Here is a 6,334-nt window from a genome sequence, read left to right on the forward strand (position 1 = left end):
ACTCATCTTTTCTCCAGCCCCTCCCCTCATTTCAATCCTCAATTCAGCTGTTGAAGGGTTCTGGTTTCAACAGTTGGAAAGGGCGGTGGCCTTCAGTGTACGTGTGGGTGTGTGGGTGTGTGTGTGTGTGTGTGTGTGTGTGTGTGTGTGTGTGTGTGTGTGTGTGTGTGTGTGTGTGTTTCTTTCATAAACAGTATCTGTATACCATATCCTGTGGGAATATTACCCACAGTCTATATGTCAAAAGACTAAAATAGATCACATCTCATTTTGAGTTAGTTTAAAATAGCTTTGCATTTTTGGAATAGGCAAGGAATACTTATTGTAAATCAATTTCCAGGTGCCACAGTAATTAACAATATGGATATATAACTTACACCTCTTTTTGATAAACTGATGTTTTTTTGACGCCTTACATGTCAATCAAACCCACTTTTCAAAGCTTTAAACTGTGTTAATGTAATCAATGCCAACCCATAATAACGAATCCATTGAGCAGCATCTTAATGCTGCGCAATATGATTTACATTTGATATGTTTTGAACAGTTACTCTACTTGCTACTTGCCAGTATCTTTAGAGCTATAATAGTGTTATGTGTTTACCCTTGGTTATATAAGGAGCAGAATAGTCTGACTGATAGCCCTACTGCTGGGAAGGTCACTTACACTGTCCATTTTATCGTGAGTGCTCTCCACTGGACACACACACACACACACACACACACACACACACACACACACACACACACACACACACACACACACACACACACACACACACACACACACACACACACACACACACACACACACACACACACACACACACACACACACACACACACACACACACACACCTAAATGCATTGTTTAAACATTTTGTAATACGCAGTTTGTGTCTTATTTTACCAAGTTTACAAAATTATTGTCCCACCTAAAAGCCAACAGTCCATATACATTTATTTGTTTAAAGTTAGGAATATGACCTGGTTAAGGCTGAATTTATAGCATATTATCACTTTGGTATTTGGTATGAGTAGCATGCTGCGACCGCCCAAATACAATTCCAACAGACACATGGCAGCATAAGATTGGCTATACGGTATACCTTGTCTAGTTTACTCACTTATTTTGCTAGATGTGTCACTAGTTATTTGCAGTTTAGTGATAATAAGCTACGGTGTGCTCCAGTTTTAATGGGTCATTAGAATTTCAAACCTCAAATTCCAAGATGGCTGTGCATAAATCAACTAAGGAAACTGTGTAATCATACAGTGTTTGTATGTGCAAAACAAACCTGTCTTATTTCATAGTTACTCATGTTTGTCATAAGCTGGTAAAACTAACAATTGTTTACAAATGTAAGCTTACTTATTACTCGAACGTGATCAACACAGGGATGAAATCATCCCAGCTCTGTGTTTCCAATTTCAATGAAAATGGTGTGTGTGTGTGTGTGTGTGTGTGTACGTGTGCGTGTGCGTGTAGGTGTAAGTGTGCATGTGTGTGTGTGAATGAGATATGCTATTGGTCTATAACCGACAGACATTGCTCATTTCTGACAGCCACAGCGCTTCACAGCTAAAATGCAAGCCCAGGCTTGTGAGGCATCTCTGCCAAATGTCTTACTGTGAATGTGTTGGTGTTAATGATAACGATAATGGTGATGATGGCAACCCTAGCTCTGTAAGATGCTAAACATATCTTTGAGGGCTAAATCCAGCTGTTACATTTGTTCAACTTCCTACACAAATTATACATTGAAAGGTCCCACATAACCATGTAGGGGTTTTCAATTTATCTCACTGATTGCACCTCAAGTGTCACCTCAACCTTGCAGATTTTACCAAACTCTTTGGACCAATAAGAACAATACTAGGGTCAGTTGTCCGGCCAAAACAAGTGCAACAAATCTAGCAGGAGAATAAGGGAGATTTCAATTAAGCTTGATTTTTAATTAAACTAGCTTGCACACAGCAAAATTGTCCTGAATAGGTCAATTAGAAAACATAATGTTGTATTCGACAGAACACAAGGCTTAAAAAAACAAACACGTATGTATAGTCCAACATACAAGTTGTTTGTCTCTATTTTGGCAGAACTTCTAGAGACATCTCATCAAAGTATGGCAAACAAAGTAGTCTGCCTCGGCCTGGCTGGCCCAGATAGAAGCACAGTTTGCACTTTGGGAGATCACTGCAGATGCCACAAAAATGATTACATGGTGTCGGCCCTCTAGAGCAGCATTGCGAGTGGTGAGCTGACTCACAAACCCTTGGGCTAACACTCCCTGGTCGACGCGAAGCAGGCTGGCCAGTTCTTCTTTGGACAAGGACTCGACAGCAAGCCATCTGAAATCATTGACAGCATGCTGGATCTCATGGGAGAGCACACCCATGCCGTCTCGGCTATTCTCAGTGCCTGACAGTAGGTTTGGCCACATCAATATGAACCTGGTGAGTCCCCTACCCCCCTCCCACAGTTTTACATACTTCATAACCATAGTTGACAGGAATACACAATGGAGGAAGTCGTCCCGCTGTAGTCCATATTACCACCAAGGAAGCAAGGGCGATTATACAGATCCAGTGCATGTGACCTCTGCTCCGAAAGGGGTTAATAGTTCACGTCCAAGTTATGGAACACAGTCGCAGTGAGACTACAAGGTAAACAACTCCACTGTATTCCACCCACAGGCTAACGGGCCATATGATAAGTTTCATCGCTCCATGAAGTCTGCTCTTTGGCACAGTCTCCATTGGTGTATAGAGGCCTTGATTAAATGCAATAATAGCTCTTTAGTGATCTTTAGTTGCCCACTATTTAAACATTAGGTTTATGGCCAATGACATATCAACTCCTGCAGTAGAATTTGCTCTTCTACCCCAGTTGAATGTGTAACCCAAAAATGACTGAGTAATTTGTTGCCACTGAAGCATCCAAATGTCATCCAAAATTTCAATGTGTGAAGCTTCAAATAATGAACAAGCACACACTATATCAAAATGGGCTGCTACAGTGGCTGATTGTAAGTCACTTCCAGTTTGGGTTTCATATGTATCCATGTGTTCTGCGTGGTAGTAGAGTTCAGGGGGCCGGGAGTTTGTGTGTGGTCGTGCATGTATTTGCATTTCACAGAGCACAGTCAGCTGCTAGGAGTGTCAGCTCTATTTTTAGCTTTCCTAAAGGATCATGGGACTGAAGACAGAGATAGAGACCAGCTACAAAAATACAAATTATGACACTGCTTTTACTGACATGTCCTGAGAAATGTATAAAAACATCACTGCTGAAAATCAACCTCTGACATCAAATATCAAATGAGATAAAATATAAATGGTGTCAAAGGGCAACTGTGTGGTATGATTGAAAAATATTACAATCAGTACAAAATATATACTATACACCCATAACTTGGAAAAAAATGCCCAGTTATACATTTTTATTTAACCCGAAATACATATATTTAAGTTTGTGTCCTTTGTGGGTCTGGGAATCCGGCTTCCAGGCCTTTGGCTTTGCTTGTTCCAACACCAAAAACCCATTTTGTCCAGTTAAGTGTGACACTCCTCCCACAAATGACTTCACTTGTAAAGGATTATACGAGTCATTCGTTGAAACTGTTTCCTATTCAACTAAACTCATATACCAGAAGTGATGTGAAGGCTTTTCACTGCAATGGATTACATTCAATACCCCGATAGGATCAAGATGTGACACGAGTGTATTATTTTCTGTTATGACGGGAGTAGTCATCCTGGAGTTTCCCAGTTGAAGAACACATCATCAGCACAGCACAGAATATGAGCTACCTATCTGTTCCCTAACAACCCATCACGCAAGGGCAATACCTGGTCTGTAGCCTAGAAAAACGCTCTTAAATTAGCATCCAGATCTTGGCTCGGCTGGAAACACAGACAGTCTGAGAATACCAACACTACATATCAGTCGTAATCAGCCACACCAATTTGCTATCTTGGGAATGCTGCATAATGTAACAAATATCAGCAGAAATGTCCACAATATTTTATTAGAAAAAGCTAATTTATTAAATTGGATTATAAAGTACAAATTCCTATGTCTAGATTCAGTAATTAATGAAAGAATGACTCAGTCAGATATATGTTTCACTCATTAAGTTGATTTTGAAGCCGACTCCTCCCACTCCTTTTACAATGACTTACTATCACTGCCAATGAACCCGCCTGGAGTATATGTTTCAACTTACATTAATAAAAACATATATGTTAAAGGTCGATTTATCCTGACATTTTTACTTTTCTCATCCCTATTTTCCCAAAGGTGGGGTATTTGGGCTAAGGGTGCGGGGCTCTGTGGCTTGCGGAATGCTCACGCAGTTAGGAGCCAACCAGTGTGGATGACATGATGGTAAAAATGGCATGATGGGAAATTATTGAGGATCCTATTTTAATCATAGAATATGAGAAACTAAAATATATAAGAACAATCTGTGTTTAACCACATAGACAACATTACATAAACATATCTATATTATTCTGTGTAAGGGAGCATAAACACTAAGTTATACAGACTTACTGTATCTTGGATCTGGCAGCTGCAGAATGCGATAATAGCGGCAGTCTTATAGCGATAGGAAGAGAGAGCCGGGTGAAAATGGTGAAAATCCTATGATGTTTTAACATGATTTAAATAGTATGTATAGGTTAAGGGTGTTCAGCTGGTTTCATCCATCATAAACACTGAATGCAAGTTGCCCGGCGACCAACCAAACATGAATAAACACATGCCAATGAGTTGAGCTGTCGCAAAAGAGTGACACAAGGACGAACAGATGAGAGTAAAGGAGAGAGGAACACAGATATGTGTATGTGAGTGTGTTTGCACATTGGTGATTGCATGCAAGTGTGTAACATGGAAACAGGAACATGTTTTTGATAGACATGTTTTAAGAGCTAATTTCTTCCAGTTCTATTTTAGATTTATATTAGGAGGGATATGATATCAAATGCCAGTTGCAACACAATGTGCCTGTAGCCAGAAGTGACATCAGATCAAAGCATATGATTCATGACTCATGCTGTTTTATCCCAGTCCAGTTGCCCTATAAACCTATGTGAGTAAAATGAGAACTGCCCCATGGGAGCACAATGTACACTTAACAATCAGCACAGGTTCATTCATAGAAGATTAAGCGATAATGGTCCCGTGACATTATCAGACATTTATTGCTTTCTATGGTATTCCAAGGATAGGATTACTTAGTGAATATTAGAACCAAAGCCAAAAGTATTTTATAGGGCAGTCAGTACATCTGTTAGTTTGCTTAAATTAAAAAGTAAGAGTCTTGCTGACACAGAGCGGTTTTTCTTTTACATTAAATACAAATATGTTGAAGTTCGGACCTATTTCCTAAGTTTAATTAGTTTGACTTTTCAGTCATTTTATTCAACAGGTGTTTGTGCTGCAAACGTAGCAATTATTCACCAGTTACATCATACAGCTCTTTGCTTCCATGAAATGCTAAATGCTCAGAAGGCCGAACAAAACACTTTAGTTATATAACTAGATTTTTATTCTGTGTAACCTGGAATAACTTGATGAGCAAGTGTCTACATTGTAGCCTATTCAGGTGGGCATGAGACTGAAAACCATGCAATATCAACCTGTACGGTGGCCCAGGTTTCACGGCTTTACCCTCAATATGTAAGTACTATATTCACTGAAGGCAAGACATTTGAATTACAGCATTTTATCAAGGGATGTACACTAAGTTAGAGCATAGTTATGATGACTTTTTTTAACAGTTACTTTTTTTGTGTATTCTTTTTTTTCCTTGTGTGAATCTGTACTGTCCTGTTTTTCAAGTTCTCACCCTATTGCTGTTTTTACTCTTGAATTTCCCCACCGGATCTATCTTATCATATCTTATCTTACTGCAGTTTGATTTTTGTCTGTGTTCTAATGACCACAAGAGGGAGCAAAAGGACAACTTGGACAAGTGTGACCATTTCCTCAGTGGAAATGTGGCTCCTTATTTAGTGCATTTCCAATCAGAATTAATCAATTAAGTTTAAAAAATGAATTATTGCACCTTGACTAAGATCATTGGAACAAGATTATTGGAGTAAAAAACAAGGATTTGAGTGAATTAATTAATCAAGTCACTTGACTTGTCACTGGGAATATCTACTAAATGAGAAGATTAACCTTTATTGATTAACCTTTATTGATCCCCCAAAGGGGAAATTAATTGTTCAGTTTAGTTAAGAGATTACACGCTCTAAATGTTATTTTAGATTAATTGGTATGTTGTGGTCTTGTTTCCCCACATTGGATCTTGGTGCAATGCAG

This window comes from Eleginops maclovinus, chromosome 7, assembly GCF_036324505.1.
Source record: "Eleginops maclovinus isolate JMC-PN-2008 ecotype Puerto Natales chromosome 7, JC_Emac_rtc_rv5, whole genome shotgun sequence".
NCBI lineage: Eukaryota > Metazoa > Chordata > Actinopteri > Perciformes > Eleginopidae > Eleginops > Eleginops maclovinus.